The sequence below is a fragment of the Orycteropus afer genome, unplaced genomic scaffold (genome assembly GCF_000298275.1).
Source record: "Orycteropus afer afer isolate SDZICR_OR568_19922 unplaced genomic scaffold, OryAfe1.0 scaffold00302, whole genome shotgun sequence".
In the NCBI taxonomy this organism is placed as follows: domain Eukaryota; kingdom Metazoa; phylum Chordata; class Mammalia; order Tubulidentata; family Orycteropodidae; genus Orycteropus; species Orycteropus afer.
The window spans coordinates 2,971,678-2,992,129 of NW_006921889.1; the positions used below are offsets into that span (position 1 = coordinate 2,971,678).

Consider the following 20,452-nt stretch of genomic DNA (forward strand, 5'->3'; position numbering starts at 1 on the left):
ATTATCCTATCACTGACAGCATTGTACTTCAGGACAGATTTTGAAACATCCTTTGTGATGATGAATGCCACACCATTCCTCTTCAAACTGTTATTCTTGGCATAGTAGATCACATGGTTGTCTGATTCAAAATGGCCAAAACCAGTCCACTTCAGCTCACTAATGCTGAGGATATCAATCTTTATGCGTTCCATTTCATTTTTGACAACCTCCAATTTTCCTAGATTCATACTTTGTACATTCCATGTTCTGATGATTAATGGATGTCTGCAGCTGTTTCTCTTCAACTTGAGTGGTGCCCATTAGCAAATGGAGGTCTCGAAAGCTTTACCTTATCCTTATGAGTAAGGCTGGGTTTACTCAGATGATGCAGCTCTTTCCCACTCCTATTTTGAGAGCCTTCTAACCTAACCAGCCTATTCATAAAGTTGCGTAGTAATGTATCAAACAGTGTTTCTTTGCTATTCAGAAGGTTTTCCCTGGCCAAATCCTTGAGAAGTGGACGGTCTCTTCCTTCTTACTAGTCTGTCTCAGTCTGTAAGTTGGGCTTCTACCTGTGCAACATGTGCATCCCGTTGGGTTTGAAACACCAGTGGCTCAGCCTCAAAACTCACATCAACACGTCACCACGGTAGGACAGACTTATAGACAAGTTTGTCTCCCTATTGGAATGTCTCTGCCACCTTGGCCTGGGTCCCTGCGGCTGACTGCTCCTCTGTTCAGTGTTCTGGGCCTGTTTATCCCCTTCCTCTCTCCTGCCCTGCTGCTTTGGGCATGCCTGAGTTCCCTCTCCTCACCTGAATCCCTGTGGCTGACTACTCCTCTGTCCCAGTTCCTTACTTTTAATCCCCTTTCTCCCGCTCTAACATCCTGTTGCTTTGGGCATGCCTGGGTTCTCTTTCCTCATTTGGACTCCTGTGGCTGACTGTTCCTCTGTTCGGGTTCCTGGCTTTTAATCCCCTTTCTCCCACTCTCCTGCCCTGCTGCTCTGGTCGTGCCTGAGTTCCCTCTCCTCACCTGGATCCTTGCAGCTGACAGAGTGGCTAGTGGGTTGAAACACCAGCCTTCTGGTTAGCAGTCAGATGCCTTAGGCACTGTGCTACCAGAGCTCCTTTTATACTTATTAAAGATCCCTAAAAACCAACTCATTCTTTGGCTCTTGATTTGATTCTTTTGTCACTATTGATGTTGGTTGTACTCTATGGAAATTAGTATACAGAACGGAGTAGACAGGCTGGGTCAGGGAATGCAGTGTGCCTTGTTCTGCCTTTGGAAGAGTACTTCCAAGATTCCAGCTGTCTGTTTTGATATTTTGTATTGTAATAAGTGTAGGTCATTCTTAGATTTTCATCTTTTCATGATCACTTTGTTTTTGTATCACTGTTGGCGTTTATTATATATAAAAAAATTTCATTTTATAATTGAAGGCATTGCTACACAGTTAATTTACCATGTGATGTCAAAAGCTAAACATTTTTGAAGTAAGTTGAACTGCTAATGATTCAGTTTTGCTAAATTATTTGAGAATAATCACCTACAGTGATAGCTAGTTACATCCATCAAACTCTCAGTTATTTTGCTAATTGACCAATTTTTTTTACTGTAAGTACTTTCAGATGTGGATGTTTTATTTTGGTTGATTGTCTCTTAGGGCCAGTTGAAGCCATATCACCCAGTGTTTCTGTTTGGTGATACTGCTCTAAAACTAACATAACGCCCCCCTAAGGGTAGACCCCATAGAACAACGAGCCGAATGTGAGAAAATGTGCTCATAATTGGTGATAGCAGGAATAAGGCAGAGTTTATTGTTTAAAAGATCATAAAATTGTGGAGCATTAAGAGCTGGAAGGGACCTCAGAGATTTCCCAGTGCAGAGGTTTTTAAACTTTTTGTTTCTCATTAACTCTGAAGAACTTTTTTTTTTAAAACAAAACTCTTGTTGTTGTTATGGAACCTAAATATGTTAAAGAGATCAAAATAACTACTGGTATTTTTATAATGTTTATATTTATTTATATTTTTGTAAGCCGACTTGCAGCTTAAAGATTCCATTCTCATGACTTCCTTGTAATTCAGTTCTGACATGTCAAAAACCTTTGTTTTTGTTTTGTTTTCATTGTTATTGCTTTTTATTATCACTATCTTTATAAATCTGATCTTTCAACATCTGCAAGGGAACATCTGAGAAAAATAATAGCAAATTACATCCTGCAGCATTGTATGTATACATATTACTAACAAGATGTGCCCTAAAGAAAAGAAACACCACCAGGTGCAGTTCGTGGTAACTCAGATATGTTCTAAGTTGGGGACTACCTGTATCTGGCTGACTGGTGGGTGCTGGGCCTGGAAAGCATATCCCCTTTTGCTTGATTTCTGTCTCACCCCGTGTGGCAGTCCTTGGCTGTTTTTTTCCATTGGACAGTTTTTTTTTTTTTTTTAAAACATTGATCCCCTTTTTCCTTTCTCTTAGTAGAACAAACTCTAGAAACCTTAACATTTAAAACAGATAAAAGTGGACCTCCCAAACATTTGCACATCCTTGCTCTTCAAGCAGCCCTGGAGACCCAATGTTTAAAATACTTGGCTGCTAACCAAAAGGTCAGTGATTCAAACCCACCAGCTGCTGCGTGGGAGAAAGATGAGCCAGTGTGCTTCTGTAAAGATTACAGCTTGGAAAACCTCATGGGGGGATATTCTACTCTGTCCTGGAGGGTTGCTATGAGTCAGAAGCCACTTAATGGCAAGGGGTTTGGTTTTTGATTTTGCTGTTATGTCTAGAAGACGTTTTTCTCCTTACTGTTTGTCCTTCAGAACCCAGATCAGGCCCCTTTCTCTGTTTGAGAGTGTTTTATTAGGGGGCTTGAATCATGAAGCTTTGGTTGTTAAGTTCTGTGTGTGTACCGTTTTACTTCCCTGTGGTTTTTTTCACTTAACTTTTTCTAAATGAGCTGTTCTACAGACAATCCTCAGGTATGGCCAAGATCACTTCCTCACTGTGTCTTTAGGAATCCATAGGTAGGTCAGAGCAGGTGCATTTGGTTCTTATTTAGCCTTACTTTAGAAGGAGCCCTGGTGGTGCAGTGATTAAAGCTCTTGGCTGCTAACCAAAAGGATGGTGGTTCAAACCCACCAGCTGCTCTGTGGGAGAAGGATGGGGCCCTCTGCTTCCATAAAGATTCACAGCACTGGAAACACTGTGGATCTACTCTGTCCTGTAGGATAGCTGTGAGTCCCCATGGACTTGATGGCAATGGTTTTCTTTTTGATTTTGTGTTACTGCAGAAAAAAGCAAGCAGACCTTTGTGTGATTTAAAAGCTGCACGTGCAGCAAGTGAAGGTGGCTGTGATGAAGAATTTTTTGCAAGTAGGGGTAGGTTCAGCTGTTTCAAAGTGAGGGCAAATTTACATAACATTAAAGAGCAAGTAGGCATTGTCCATAAGATGGGCATTTGTAATATGGGGGGAATGTCTGTACTGCAGTTTCTGTTTCTCATCTGGTTGCCTGTCTTACTTTGGCTCCTCAGCTCAAGTAGAAGCTGCTTGAGAACTGAATTATCTTGTCCCTCCATGTATTGTTTCTCCATTCTGTTTCGAGGTTGGTAGGCGAAAGCACTCAGTCAGTTCCCTTGACTAACTGGTGGAAGAAAATGGATCCTGACTTAAAAGCCTGCAAAGGTGAACACTTCATGATCTAATAATAGTTCCTCCCTCTGTGGAGTGCTCACTCTTCCAGAGAGAACTGCCATCTGTTTAAGAGCTCTGCCTCCATGCTCTGCCCTCTAATGGAAGACTTCTTAAGATTTCAGGAAAATTACCCTCACATGTAAATGACTTGATAAAGAATGTAAATTGCTGCCTATGTGTTCATATACTGAATACAGAGGGAATTGCTGTATGGGTTATTAAAATAACCAAAAATGTCTGCATACAAATGAATGAGAATGTGAGCCAGCAGTCCCCTGAGAAGTGGATGGAAGCAGAAGTGGAGAAATCTTCTACTAAAACCCCCTGTGCTCTGGTGGAATAGTTCCTCACGCACTAAACCCTCATCATCCTGAAGGCATTCAGTAGCTTCAGCCATAGTGTAAAGGAGCCCCGGTGGTGCAGTGGTCAAGTGCTCAGCTGCTGACTGACCCACCCAGGGCTTCCTAGGAGAAAAGACCTGGCAGTCCACCCCATAAAGATTAAATAAAGCCCAGGACACCCCATGGACAGATGCACTTTCATCAGGTTGCTGTGATTTGGAATTGAGTTGACACGGCCCACAATAAATACTGAGCCTTGGGTGTGTGAATGAAGTATCTGTTTATCTATTTTGACATAGTTAATATTATTTCACCATCAGTAAATATTCTTAAAGGTGTGAATGTGAATTGTTGATTATTTTTCTTAAGAATTTTATTAGTTTTGGTATATACACATATGTGTGTGTGTATATATATATGTGTGTGTGTATGCATATATATATACATATACACAAATAATAGGACAAAATAGAGCTGCCCCACAGAGTTTGTAAGGCTGTAAATCTTATGAAAGTTTACTGCCATATCTTTCTCTGGCAAAGCAAATGATGGGTTCGAACTGCTGACCTTTTGGTTGGCAGCTGAGTATTTTAACCACTGTACCACCAGTGCACTTGTGTATCATATATATGTATGTAAATACACACACACACACACACACATACACATAGTGGTTTACCTGCACTAAGCTTGAAACATCAACATACAGAATCACACTACCTTTAGAGAATTTGGGAAGTGCTATTCATCAAGTCATTACATGGAGCAACCTAGTTCAAATTTTAAATGCAAAACCCTGAAGTCAGGCAAAAATAACTTATAGGAGAAAGCCAAGGGTAGATTAACTTAGTAGTTGTCTTTGTTACTTAGTACTGCTAGAACAGAAATACCACAAGTTGATGGCTTTGACAAACAAATTTATTCTCTCCCAGTTTAGGAGGCTGTTAGGAATTCTGAGTGCCCGCTCTAGGGGAAAGCTTTCTCTGTGTTGGCTCTGCAGAAAGGTCCTTGTCTCTTTTCAGCTTCTTAGAGATCTCCATGTGTCTTGGCATCATTCGTCCCCTGATTCTCAGTGCAGGGATCCTGGGTCCAAAGGATGCACTATGCTTTTGGCTATTCTTTCTTGGTGATACTGAGGTCCCTTCTCTGCTCGCTCTCTCTCCTTTTGTCTCTTGCAAGATAAAAGTGATGCAGTTCACACCCCAGGGAAACTCCCCTTATATTGGATCGGGGCTGTGACCTGATTAAAGATGTTGCATCCTAGCCTAATCCCCTTACAACTGATTGGCTGGTCATATCAGATGACATCACGGAGGATGATCACATCACGCATAATCAACAAATGGCATCATACATAAATGCCAAATCACTGAGAATCGTGGCCCAGCCAAGTTGATACATATTGTTTGGGGATACAGTTCAATCCAGGACAGCAGTGTTAACTGACTTTGGGCTCAAAGTGAGTACTTTTGCAATGAGTATTTTTATTATGTTTATTCATCAAAAAAAACACCTAACCTACTGCCTTTGATTCAATTCCAACTCATCGCAACCCCCACTGGGTTTCTAAGGCTGTAAATCTTGACGGAAGCATATTGCCTCATCTTCCTCCTGTGGAGCATCTGGTGGGTGTGAACCGCTGATCTTCTGCTTAGCAGCCAAATAACTTATCCACTATGCCACCAGAGTGCCTTGTATTTTATTCATACTCCAAAATGATTTTAAGGCAGTAGTTCTTCATGAAAAAAACAAAACAAAACTCACTATCATCGAGTCATTTCTGACTCACAGAGGCCCCTCCTTGGTTTCTGAGGCTGTGTCCAATCTTCCTTCCAAGGAGTGGCTGGTGGGTTTGAACTGCCAGCCTTCTGATTAGCAGTCAAATGCCTTAGGCTCTACACCACCAGAGCTCCCTTCATGAATATAGGATTAATTAACAGCATGACTATGCAAGCCATGTAGGCTCCACAATGAAAACAGTTGAATCCATTACTTCTGTTGGTGTCTGTTGTTGGAACCTCCAATGATTCTTCTCATTAGTTTCTCTTAGGCTGTCTTATTGCATCTCAAAGGTCAGAAAGTCTTCCTTCTTACTGTTAGTTCCTACAGAAAACCTTTGCTCGATATGTAACTTCTCTGGGTGTTTTTGCTAAGTAAGAATTATGCTACAGATATTTTATCCTCTTCCAGGAATTCTTATGTTTTAAAATCCTTGTTGTTTTACTTGCCCTGCACAAAGGTCCTTAGCAAAATTTGCCCTTGAATTATCCAGGGAAGCCATACATTTCGGTTAAATTTTATTACCTTAAAATTTCGTAAGTAAACAACAAGAATGGAAATGGTGAAGATACTGGTACACTGTGAAAAGTGTAACCAGGTCACTGAATAATATGTGTACCAAAAACCCTAAACCTATTGCTGTTGAGTCAATTCTGACTCTTAGCGACCCTGTAGGACAGGGTTTCCAAGGTCGTAAATCTTCACAGAAGCAGACTGCCTCATCTTTCTCCTGTGGAGCAGCTGACCACTCAACCACTGTGCCACTAGGCTTTCTTGAAAATATATATGTTGTTGTTGTTGTTATGTGCTGTCGAGTCGGACCCGACTCATAGCGACCCCTCCTTGGGTTTCCGAGGCAGTATCACTATGGAAGTAGATTGAAATTGTTAAATGAGAACCTAATTTGCTATGTAAATTACCCCCAAAATCACAATAAGATGTTTTTGTAAAAAATTCCTTAGGTAAAAGTTGAGGAAAACAAAGCTGTTCCCTGTAATTCTTATGTGATGGAATCAGATAACATTTCCTACCCTGTAGTAATGGGTAAAAATAACAACTCTAATGATAACTTAATAAAGTTTTTAGCTGTTTCTTGGTTTTTGGTTTAGAGATGCATAGTTTTTGTTTAGTTTGTATTTTTTATGAGTAATATTGGCCTTCAAGTGTAATTCCTTATTCTAGAATAACTATTTTCTTTTGGTTTGTATTCCTCAAATAAGATGATAGATTGTATGTATATCATACGTACAGTGTGTGAATGAAAACATTCAAAATAAAGCAATTTAATATTTTTGGTAATGAAGAATAAGAATCGGTTTGTCAAAGAAATAATAATTCATTGAAATTATATACTGAACGCTTGGAATGATCCTGAAGACTATGAACAGATAGGCTCAAACTCACTATTGCAGGGAAAAAGACTGAGCATGTCTCTAAAATCCTTGGAGGTTTTTCTCTTGTTTGGTAGTTCATTGATATAAAACCTACTCTCTGTTAGTCGTAACTGTTAGTAGGTTGCTGGCAAAAGCCTTGTGATTCTAGTTGGCTGCAGCAGGAAATAAAACTATTGTGATAAATCTTAAGGTGGAATCACCTAAATATCCGCATCCCAGCCTTGAATGACATTTTCCTCAACCAGAGAAATTATCGTGGGTTGTCACCAGGTTGAAAAATTCGACTTGCTGCCCTAACCAATGTTAGGAGGATTGAAAACCTGGGTGGACCCTGTGACCTATGAAATTAAATTTATGAAACTAAATGCAGACTGGTCAGCATGTTTGGAGAGAAATTATTGAAGGATTCTCCCTGTATTGTTGCTTATCAGAATGAATTCTAGGTAATATGGAAGAAAAAGCAAGAATCAGGACCTGAATTTGAGGCTAAAATATAAAGTTTTGTCACTCAGAAGAGGAAAAAAAGCAACTAGTTGCTATAGAAGCTGTAGTTTGATGAATGAGATTTTGCACCCTAAAGTGGAGTTACTGTCCCGGGACATGCTGAGAAGGTGATGCACAGAAATCAGTCATTCGAGTCATGAGCCTGGAGAGATACGTAGAGCGCACAGAGACGTCAGAACAAGAACAAAGAGTCTGCACCATGATAATTAGATAACCAGTTTGAGGCTTGTGCGAAATTGGGGGCCACAGTAGCTCCTTGAAGGAGCTCAGGTTGCACAGTGGTTAAAGTGCTCAGGTGCTAATTGAAAGGTCAACTATTTGAACCTATCAGCCATGCTGCAGAAGAAAAATGAGGCAGCCTGCTTCCATAAAGATTTACAGCCTGGGAAACTCCACAGGGCGGTTCTACTCTGTCCTGCAGGGTCAGCATGAGTTGGAATTGACTCGATGACAGTGTTTTTTTTTTTTTTTTTTTTTTTTTAAAGTAGGGTCATTATGTGTCAGAATCAACTTCAGTGGCAGCAGGTTTGAGTTTTTTTTTTGGTTTTATAGTTCTTTGAGAAAAAAGTAGGAAGGCATGAGTACTTGGGCATGTGCTGTTGACATTGAGAGTAAAAGTTGTAGGGGTTGGTGTTTGTTTTGAATAGACAAAGAGGTATGTTTAGACTAGTTAATGAATGTATTGTCTTCCTGGCATAACTGTTTGGAATGTGATGGAAGGTTCCCATGTGCTATCAATCTTTCTGATACTTTCCCTCGGTGGCTTGTCAGAGGGTAACTGAAGGGTGAAAGGAAGCATGTTTAGGGGTGCAGAGTTCTGGACAGCAACCAAAGGAAGTACTTTTCAAGTTAGGAGCCTTGGTGGTACAGTGCTAACCAAGATGTTGGTGCTTCAAAATCACCAGTTGCTCCATAGGAGAAAGACGTGGCAGCCTGCTTCCACAAAGATGAATCCAAAAAAACTCCAAACTCACTGCCATTGAGTCGATTCTGACTCAGAGTGACCCCCTTTGGGTTTCTGAGGCAGTAAATCTTTACAGAAGTAGATTGCCCAGTCTTGCTTCTGTGGAGTGGCTGGTGAGTTTGAACCACCAACCTTCTGGTTAGCAGTCAAATGCCTTAGGCATGACACAGCCCAGGAGTCCATGGAACACTTCTACTCTGTCCTGTAGTGTCACAGTGAATTGGAACCGACTCTGTGACAATGGATATTTTCCAAGTTAGAACTAGAAAAGAAAGCTTCTGAGCGGCAGGTGGCTGACAGAGTTATTGCTAATGAAGGATTGTGATTTTTGGATCATTTGAGATACTTAATTTCCTACTATAGATATGCTGTGTACAAAGACTGACAAGAAGATTTTTGTTTAAAGACCAACTGGCCTGATCAAAGAACTATTAGTATTTTTGTTATGAAAAATTTCAAACATACATAGGAGTAGAGAGAAAAGTATAAGGAGCTTGATACACCCATCACTCAGCTTCAACAGTTAGCAACATTTCTGTAATATCAAATAGCTATTAATGTTTATCTTTTCCTGAATTAGGATGCAAATAAGATCCATACATTGATTAGTCTTTTACGTTTCCTTAATCTATAGGTTCTCATTCCATTCCTCTCTTTTCTTTTCCTTGCAAAGTTTTGTTGTTATTGTTGAAGGAGCTGGATTGTTTGTTGATTGAGTTCCTATAATCTTGCTTCTGCTACTTTATTGTGTTGTTGTTGTTAGGTGCCATGGAGTCAGCTCTGACTTATAGTGACCCATTGTACAACAGAATGAAACACTGCCCAGTCCTGTGCCGGCCTCACAATCCTTGCTATACCTGAGCCCATCGTTGCAGCCACTGTGTCGATCTATCTTCTTGAAAGCCTTCCCCCTTTTTCTCTGACCCTTCACTTTACCAAGGTAGATATCCTTTTCGAGGGAATAGTCCCTTCTGACAACATGACCAAAGTAGGTGAGATGATGTCTGGCCATTCTCACTTCCAAGGAGCGTTCCAGCTGCACTTCTTCCAGGGTAAATTTGTTCATTTTTCTGACAGTCCATGGTACTTTTCACTATTCTTCGCCAGCACCACAACTCAAAAGCATCAACTCTTCTTTGGTCTTCCTTATTCATTGTCCAGCTCTCACATATAAATGAGGTGATTAAAAATATCGTGGCTTGGGTTAGGCACACCTTAGCTTCACAGAGACCTCTTTGCTCTTCAGCACTTTAAAGAGGTCTTTTGCAACAGATTTGCCCAGACATAACATTGTCTGATGTCTATATTCTCTGGGAGCACCTTTCTTTGGAATGGGTACAAATATAGACTGCTGCTTCCATTGGTGTTGATTGTGGAACCAATTGATACGAAAATTTTAACAACTTGATTCTTTTTCTCCATTTACTATGCTGCTGCTTATTGGTCCAATTGTGAGATTTTCATTTTCTTTATGCTGAGGTATAATCCATACTGCAGATTAAAGTCTTTAATCTTCATCAGTAAGTGCTTCAATTCATCCTCACTTTCAGCAAGCAAAGTTGTGTCATCTGCATGTCACAGGTTGTTAATGAGTCTTCCTCCAGTCATGATGCCACGTTCTTCTTCATATAGTCCAGCTTCTCATATAATTTGTTCAGCATACAGATTGAATGGGTATGGTGAAAGGATACAACCATGATACACTCCCTTCCTGATTTTAAACCATGCAGTATCCTCTGGTTGTGTTCGAACGACAGCTTCCTGGTCTGTATACAGGTTCCTCATGAGCACAATTAAGTTTCTGCAATTCTCATTCTTCTCAATGTTATCCACAATTTGTTATGATCCACACAATCAAATGCTTTTGCATACTCAATGAAACACAAGTAAACATCTTTCTAGTATTCTTTGCTTTCAGCCAAGATCCATCTGTCATCAGCAGTGATATCCCTTGTTCCATGTCCTATTCTGAATCCAACTTGCATTTCTGGAGGTTCTCTGTCAATATTCTGCTGCAACCATTTTTGAATTATTTTCAGTAAGATTTTACTTGGGGGTGAAATTAATGATATTGTTCAATAATTTCTATATTCTCTGGGATCACCTTTCTTTGGAATGGGTACAAATATAGATCTTTTCCAGTCAGTTAGCCAGGTAGCTGTCTTCCAAATTTCTTGACGTAGATGAGTGAGTGCCACAAACATGGCATCCGTTTGTTGAAACATCTCAAAGGGTATTCTGTCAATTCCTGGGGCCTTGATTTTCACTAGTTCCTTCAGTGCAGCTTCGACTTCTTCCTTTAGTACCACTCGTTCTTGGACATATGCCACCTCCTGAAATGAATGAACATCGACCAGTTCTTTTTGGTACAGTGACTCTGTGTATTCCTTCCCTCTTGTTTGGATGTTTCCTGCATCAGCCACTATTTTGCCCATAGAATCTCTCAGTATTGCAACTCAAAGCTTGAATTTTTTCCTCAGCTCTTTCAGCCTGAGAAATACCCAGTGTGTTCTTCCCTTTTGGTTTTCTAGCTCCAGGTCTTTGCACATTTCATTATAGTCATAACTGCAACTTTATGGCATTGTTCACTGTGTGCTTCTATCCCTTGTATTTTCTATACACTGGAAGTTAGATCTGAAACTGAACTGTCCTGTATTATACACTGACTTCGTGTGACTATTGAAATTTTAATTAAATAAAGTTAAAAATTTAGGTCCTCAGTCACCTTGGCTTTTTGTCACTTAACAATATATCAAAATACCACTTTATAGCAATTTGTAGAGATTATTTACATGTTTGGCCACAGCTCTGTCAAATTGTTTTATATTGTGCAGTTACTATGTGGTCTTTTTTATTTGCTCTTTTTTGTTTCTTTATATCTTTTTATCTTTAGGAAGGCTTTTAGTTTTGTTCTAATGGTTCTCTTTATAGCACAATTGTACATCCCTTCCCTTCCTTTGCCAGCTTTCCCTTCAGTTTTTCCTCCTCCCTAACATAAGCATCATATTGTCTGTTGTTGAACATAGTGAGTATCTCTTACTTCTCAGGCTCCTTTTCACCTGGGATCTGATTTGAAGTAATATCCTTTTACTAGAAATTAATGCCCCTAGGACATATAGCAGGGAGCTCTGGTAGCATAGTGCCTAAGGCACTTGACTGCTAACCAGAAGGCTGGCGTTTCAAGCCCATCAGTCACTCCTTGGAAGGAAGGTTGGGCAATCTACTTCCATAGTGATACCTTGGACACCCAAGGAGGGGTCGCTATGAGTCGGGTCCGACTTGACGGCACATAACAACAGTAGCAACAAGATATATAGCAAACTTATCATACTGTTCATATACTTCTCATTTTCTGAGGGTTGTACTGTATCTTTTAAACTATTTAGCCATTCTACATAATATTGACATAATGCTGTGTATGATTTTCTATAGGCAAATGTGATTTTGAAGGAGGTAATCAGCCGTTCTTACGGCAATCTCTCTCTTGTTTTTTTTTTTTTTAGTTTCTGAAACTCATTTTCTAGTAGATTCCCAGAAAGGATTGATGGGAATAATAGTCCTTGAGTTTTCTGCATCTTCATAACACTTTGTCTGTAGCCTTTATATTTAAAGGTCAGTTTGGCTGAATATACAATCTACAGGTCACATTTGTTTCCTTGAATATCTTAAACATGTGCTCATTGTTTTCTGGCACAAAGCCGTGCTGTTGACAGTGTGATTACAACCTCAGTTTTATAAGTGATGTGAGCCAAAGGAACTTCTTGTTTCTTTAAAGAACCAAGTTTTAGTAGAATAAAATTTTTCAGCTTTTTTTGATCAAAATTTTCAGGTATGTTTTATGTCCTTTCATTATGTACTTTCAACTTGTCTTTTATCTCAGGAAAATTTCCTTAAATTACACATTTTATTATTCTATTCCATTGTTTAGGTTTTCTTCTTTAGGGACTCCTATTATATATATCTTGCATCTTCCTTGCTTATCTTCTGTATATAATTTTCTCTTGAATCCTTCATATCTTTTTGATTTTTTTCTTTTCTTATACTTTTTCTTGTTTCCATTTATTATCTCTCAAAGGCCCTATTTATGGTATTTGTTTGTCATTTCTGAAGTGAAAATTTCCTTTTAGCCTGATTTTTTTCTGAGACTTGTCATCTTTTTTTAAATTTTCCTTTCCTCCAGTAATCTCTTCTGAATTTATATAATTCTTGTTTGTAGGGTTATTTTTTTAAATACAATGTGACTGTTTTTTAAATTTCTTTTAGCATGTTTTGAAATATTAGGTTACAATTTTTATCTGTTTTGTTGGCATGTCTCTGACTTTTTATTGTGATTTGTGTGAACGTTTACAGAGCAATTCACTCTCCATACAACAGTTCATACACGTTTTGTTTCATGACACTGCAGTCTCCATAATGTAACAGCTCTTTTCCCGCTTCCTCCTTGTGGTTACCTTTTCCCTGTGTCCTTCTTTCCTGTGCATTCTTGCCCTCTGAGCTATCTCCCTGTGCAAATACTGCCCTTCTGATCTCTCCTGCTTGATTATTCTAAGGAGTATACCTGTTGGTATGGTATGTGCCATCGAGTCAGACCCGACTCATAGTGACCCCTCCTTGGGTTTCTGAGGCAGTATCACTACGGAAGTAGATTGCCCCATCTTCCTTCTGAGGAGTGGCTGGTGGGTTTGAACCGCCAACCTTCTGGTTAGCAGTCAAGTGCCTTAGGCACTATGCTACCAGAGCTCCTAAGGAGTGTACCTACCCAGTATAAATGTCCACCTTACACACTTAGCTATTTGACATGTTTTTTTGTTAACAGGGTGTTACTCTACTGCTTTTTCTTAAAAACACTTTAGATTTGATCATGATCTTTTCGTGTTCTTTACATTAAAACATTTAAGTAAGTGAAATATTTTCCTATACTTTTAGGCAGAAAGTGTAAGCCAGGATAGCTTCTCATAACCTGAGAACTTCTTGTGTTTTGGCAAAGTGATAAAATTTATGCATCACACTATTTTAGATTTTGCCCTGTTTCCTTCCTCTACTTTATTCTGCTCCTTCTTTTTCCTTTTGCCCCTATTGTCATCCTACTAAAAGTGGCCTCAACTCCCAGCATCTTCTCCTCATTGTGGGGCTTCACTTTGGAAGAGAGCTTTGGTTTTTAGGCTTGAATGTTAGTAGGGCCCAGACTTCTCCAGCACTATTACTGTAGTTGTTGTTAGGTACTGTCGAGTCTATGTACAACAAAATGAAACACTGTCCATTCCTGTACCATCCTCAAAATTGTTGCTATGTTTGGTTGCTATGTATGGTTGCAGCCACTGTGTCAGCCTTTCACTGACCCTTCCCTTTTGCAAGCATGATGTCCCTCCTGATAGCATGCCCAAAGTACATCAGGTAAAGTGTTGCCATTCTTGCTTTCCACAAGCATTTTAGGTGAACATCTTCAAAGACAGATGTTTGGTTACCTACTGCCGCTCTGACAAGAATATACCACAAATGGGATGCCCTTAGCAAACAGCAGTTTATTCTCTTTTGGTTTGGAGGCTTTAAGTTCAAGTTCAAAGTGCCAGGGTCTAGGGGCTGTGTGAAAGCCCCTTAGCCTTGGACTTCAGCTCTGCTCCCAGCTCCCGGCCCACTGAAGCTAGAGGCTTTTCTTCACTCAGACAGCTGCTGGCTGTGGAGGCTGACAAGCCCATGGTTGACAAGTAAAAAGGCACAGTCTTGATGTTACCAAACCACATGGCAGGCCATTAATTCAAGTCCATTGTAGTCCCCCAACTCGGCAGAGCATGGCAGGCTGCTGAACAATGATATAGCTACATGCTGGGTCCAGGCGTGCCATAAGCTAGAGACCATTCCCCAAAGCCTCTGATTATATACAGGAAGCAGACCACATTCCCTAAGGCAGCTACTCAGCTGCTCCCAGTAGATTCCACCATGGAGTTGATTACCAGTCTCCTCATGGGGAATACTACATCCAGCTGCCCAGCCACTCAACCAGGCCCAGCCAAGTTGACACACAAACTGAACTACCGCAACAGATTTGTTTGTTCTTCAGGCAGTCCATGGTATATTCAATACTGTTTGACAAAAACCATAGTTCAAAGGCATCAGTTCTTCATTGGCATTCTGTGTGCATTGTCCAGCTTTCACATACATATGAGACAATTGAAAATATCATGGCTTGGATCAGGTGCACCTTAGTCCTGAAAGTGACACCTTAGCTTTTTTTTTTTAAAAAAAAAAAAAAAAAACACTTTGAAGAGATCACTTGCAGGAGATTTGTGCAGTGCAGTCCATTGCTTGATTTCTTGACTGGTACTTCCATGGATATTGAATGTGGATCCAAGTGAAATGAAATCCTTGACAACTTCCATAGTTTTTCCACTTATCATGATGATTTTTGGTCCAATTTTGAGGAATTTTATGTTGGGGTGCAATCCATACTGAAAGCTATAGTGTTTGATTTTCATCAGTGCATGCTTCATGTCACTTTCAGTAAGCAAAGTTGTGTCATCTGCATATTGCAGGTTGTTAAGGAATCTTCCTCTAATCCTGATGTCGCGTTCTTCTTCCTTTAGTCTAGCTTCTCTGATTTGTTGCTTCGCATATGAATTGAATCAATATGGTGAAATGATACAAGCATGATGCATACCTTTCCTGATTTTGAACCATGCAGTCCCCCTAGTTCTCTTGGAATGGCTGCTTGTTGGTCTGTCAGTTCCATGTGAGCACAGTGAAGTGTTCTGGTATTCCCATGCTTTGCAATGTTATTTGTAATTTATTATGAGTCACACAGTCAAATATGTATGCATAATCAACACAACACAGGTGAACATCTTTTTGGTTTCAGCCAAGATCTATCTGACATCAGCAGTGATATCCTTTGTTCCATGTCTTCTTCTGAATCCAGCTTGAATTTCCGATAGGACCTTGTTGATATACTGCTGCAACCATTTTTTAATTATCTTCAGCAAATTTTTACTTGTTTGTGATATTAATGACATTGTTCAGTAATTTTCACATTCTGTTAGATCACCTTTCTTTGGAATATACATGACTGTGGATCTCTTCCAGTCAGTTATACTCTTCCAGCACCTTAGACTGCCCTTTCTATTCACCCAATGAATTGGATTCTGCAGACCCTTCTCTGAATCTGGTCAGATATCCGGTAAATACCTGTTGTTAATTTTGGGTTCCTTGTACTCTTGGAAGAAATCCAAAATCAGAAGCCCTGTTGCTCGGGCTCTCTTTCTTTTTTGTAGTACATATATTGAAACCCCCTAGGTCTTTGTTGTCACTCATCCTTCTTTAGTGTGTCATGAGGGTACCTAGTCATTTTTTTTTTTATGTAGATATAGTTCACAGGTATTTGTTTAGCTATTTTAAATGCTCTATTTTTATGAGGGGCTTTGAGGAATGCTTAAAACTGCACACTGCCATTTCACACAATCAGAAGTTCACAATACCAAACGAAACCAAACTCACTGCTGTGGAGTCGGATTTGACTCCGACTCATAACGACCCCTCCTTGGGTTTCTGAGATGATATCATTATGGAAATAGATTGCCCAACCTTCCTTCTGAGGAGTGGCTGGTGGGTTTGAACCGCCAACCTTATGGTTAGCAGTCAAATGCCTTAGGCACTACACCACCAGAGCAGTCTGGCATGAATTGGGGGGTGAAAACATAAAAATGAGAAAGATGCTCAGTGATTGTATTTCAACATTACAAAGACTGAGAATTTTTAAAACTGAGCAAGATGTTACAAGTGTCTTGTAGATATCATTGAGACTTGGTCATCTAGGTTTCAAGATGGACATGAGTCATACATACCTCCCTATGGTAGTCACGAGAAACGGACTTGTTTGGAAAGAGAAATTGGACCTATTTAGAACAAGTTCAGGGAGCTCTGGTAGTGTAGTGCCTAAGGCATTTGACTGCTAACCAGAAGGCTGGCAGTTCAAACCCACCAGCCACTCCTCAGAAGGAAGGTTGGGCAGTCTACTTCCATAGAGATACCACCTTGGAAACCCAAGGAGGGGTCGCTATGATTTGGATCCAACTCAACGGCAATAAGTGAGTGAGTAAGAGCAAGTTCATAGGAAGTGATGAAGAGTCAAAGCCATTTCACATGTGTAAAGGTTAAAGAAAATAGACTCAGGTTAGGTAAGAGATAAGAGGATTGTGCCATTGAGTGTATTTTGGTTGGCTGGGAGTAAATAGGATCGAAGGGTTAGACTTCCACAGAGACTGATTAGGGCTTCAAGTTAGAAGTAATTTTCTAATAATTGGAGAACTCTAAAGAGGGTGTAATTTTCCTAATTGATAATGATTCTCCTCTCACAGGAAATATTAAACAGGACACAAGTTTGAGTTCATGCTTTAGAGAGGTGGTTGCACTGTGTGGTCTTCATGAGCCATCAAGTACATCAATTCCCTTGGGCTTCCTGCAATTTAAATGGCTAGAAAACGATATTAAACTTTGGCTATATACTTTGTCTCCACTACAAAAAGACAAAGGGAACAAATTGCTAGGAACTCAAATCAGAATGGTGTATTCCTTAGAAGCCCTGTGGGCAAAAAAGAGTATCTTCATCTCTTTTATCTCTCACAACTATTGTAAGGCCTTGCACATGGAGGTGCTCATTATTTTATTGAATATTTAGTGAATTAAATTGAAAAGAAAGAGAATTCCATTGATTAGAGCTCCTACTGTAGAACTAATCTTTCTTCCTAACTTAATCAGGGACCAAATTTCTGTAGTTTCAAGTAAATCCATTTTCATGCATTCTTAAATCATACCAGCTTAAAATACTTTGATGGTTGAAATGATATAAAGCAGATGTCACTCAAGCTGTGGGCTGTGCCCATCCTCCCATTTCTGATGAATAGGAATGCTACCTTCATTCTGCTGAGTTCTAGGGAACATTGTTAAAGAGAAGAAAAAGATATGCCTTCTATGAAATGATTTCCCAATAAGGAAACTATACCCAAATGAAGAGCAATTAAAACAACAATGTAAGTTCCATGTCCTCAGGTGCCTTAACTGTATCAGTGGTTTTATAAAAGTTATTCTCAGAATGTCACATCATTAAATGTTAAATCTAGAAGGGCTGTTCGAGGTGATCTGGTCAAAAAGTCTTACCTGGGGGATAGCAATGGGTATTACAGGTCTAGGAATCCAGTAATATTGCATTCAGAGGTTGCGTGTTTTTGCACATGGTCCTTTTTCTGAGGGGAAGGGTAGTTTTCCTTAGATTTTCAAGTACCTTGATCCTAAAACATTTTCAGAATTAATGAATCTGTACCCGTTCCCTATACACTGAGCACTAATGACTGAATACAAGACTAGTTGTTGGATGGCATCAAGAATATCATGTATGAAGAAAGCAAAAGTTCATTAAAATGATAGGAAAGAGAAGACCAAAATTAAAGTCAGAAGAGACTCTGAAACTTACTCTTGAATATAGAATAGTTAAAGCAAATGGAGGAAATAATGAAGTAAATAGCTGGCCAGAAGATAATCAAAAGGCTGCTTAAGAAAACGAAAGTATTATAATGAAATGTGCAAAGACCTGTAGTTGGAAAACCAAAAGAGAAGAACACACTTGGCATTCCTCAAGCTGAAAGAACTGAAGAAAAAATTCAAGCCTTGAATTGTGATATTGAAGGATTCTATGGACAACATGTTGAATGATACAAGAAGTATCAAAAGATGGAAGGAACACACAGAATCACTGTACAAGAAAGACTTGATTGATGTTCATATGATCATATGGTAGCATATGATCAAGAATTGATAGTATTGAATGAATATCATTCAAGCTGCATTGAAGGCATTAGTGAAAAACAAGGGTCCAGGAATTGATGGAATATCACTGGAGATATTTCAACAAATGCATGCAATACTAGAAGCACTCACTCATCTGTATCAAGAAATTTGAAAGACAGCTACCTCGCCAGCTTACTGGAAGAAATCCATATTTGTGCCCATTTCAAAGAAAGGTGATTCAACAGAATGTAGAAGTTATAGAACAACATTTTTAATATCACACTCAAGTAAAATTTTGTTGAAGATAATGAAAAGAGTTGCAGCAGTACATAGACAGGGACCTGCCAGAAATCCAAGCCAGGTTCAGAAGAGAATGTGAAATGAGGGATATTGTCGCTAATGTCAGATGACTCTAGGCTGAAATCAGAGAATATTAATAGCTTTGTTTTATTAACTATGTAAAGGCATTGTACAAAGTCCCTACCCCCACAAAAGCAGGGAAGACAGAACCCAGGAGGGACAACAGAGCAGAGCAGCAGCCAGAGATCCAGGTAAGGGGAGCGACCCATGCCCTACCCACACCAGCCAGGAACACAGGGGAAAGAGAAGCCAGGGGGACGACAGAGCAGAGCAGCACCAGGGATCCAGGTAAGGGGAGGGTGGAGAGGTTTCGAACAGCTAAGTGAGACAAACTTGTCTGTCAGTTTATCGTACTGTTGTGACTTGCATGTTGCTGTGAGGCTTGAGGCTGTGCCACCAGTGTTTCGAGTGCTGGCAGGGTTGCACATGGTGCACAGGTTTCAGTGCAGCTTACAGACTGAGACAGACTAGGAAGAAGGAAGAGGCCATCCACTTCTCAAAGAATTGACCAGGGAAAACCTTATGAATAGCAGAGAAACACTGTCTGATACATTACTGCACAACTTTATGAATAGCCCAGAAACATTATCCAATACAGTTCAGGAGAATGAGCTCCTTAGGTCAGAAGGCTTTTAAAATATGACTGGGAAAGAGCTGCATCATCAAAAAGTAGGACCAACTACCTGATAGAGATAAAGTTTTGAAGACCTCCATTTGCTGACGTGGCACGACTCAAATTGAGGACGAACAGCTGCAAACATCCATTAATAATAGGAACATGGAATGTACGAAGCATGACTCTAGGAAAACTGGAAGTTGTCAAAAATGAAATCCATAAAGATTGATATCTTAGACATTAGTGAGCTGAAATGGACTGGTTTTGGCCATTTTGAATCGGATAACCATATGATCTACTATGCCAGGAATGACGATTTGAAGAGGAATGGCATGGCATTAATCATCTTAAAGGATGTTTCAAGATCTGTCCTGAAGTACAGTGCTGTCAGTGATAGGATAATATCCATATGCCTACAAGGAAGACCGGTTAATATGCATCAACCACCAAAGCCAAAGATGAGGAAATTGAAGATTTTTATTAACTTCTGCAGTCTGAAATTGACCAAACATGCAATCAAGATGTGTTAATTATCACTGGTGACTGGTATGCAGAAGTTGGAAATGAAGAATGACTGGTAGCTGGAAAATTTGGCCTTGGTGACAGAAATAATGCTGGAGCTTGCATGATAGAATTTTGCAAGACCAACGACTGATTCATTGCAAATACCTTTTTTCAACAACACAAATGGCAGCTATACACATGGACTTTACCAGATGGAGTACAAAGGAATCAAATTGACTACATCTGTGGCAAGAGGAGATGGAAAAGCTCAATATCTTTAGCCAGAATAAGGCCAGGAGCTGATTGTGGAACAGACCATCAATTGTTCATATGCAAGTTCAACTTGAAGTTGAAGAAAATTAAAACAAGTCCACAAGAGCCAAAATATGACCTGGAATATATCCCTCCTGAATTTAGAGACCATCTAAATAATAGATTTGATGCATTGAAGATGAGTGTCCGAAAACCAGGAGAACTGTGGGATGACATGAAGAACATCCATGAAAAAAGCAAGAGGTCATTAAAAAGA

At 39.7% G+C, this 20,452-nt stretch overlaps 1 protein-coding gene across 1 annotated transcript in view; it reads left to right on the forward strand.

Annotated features, from left to right (window-relative positions):
* The window catches only part of DROSHA (drosha ribonuclease III), a 246,149-nt gene that overhangs the window by 131,203 nt on the left and 94,494 nt on the right, over positions 1-20,452 (forward strand). The window lies entirely within an intron of this gene.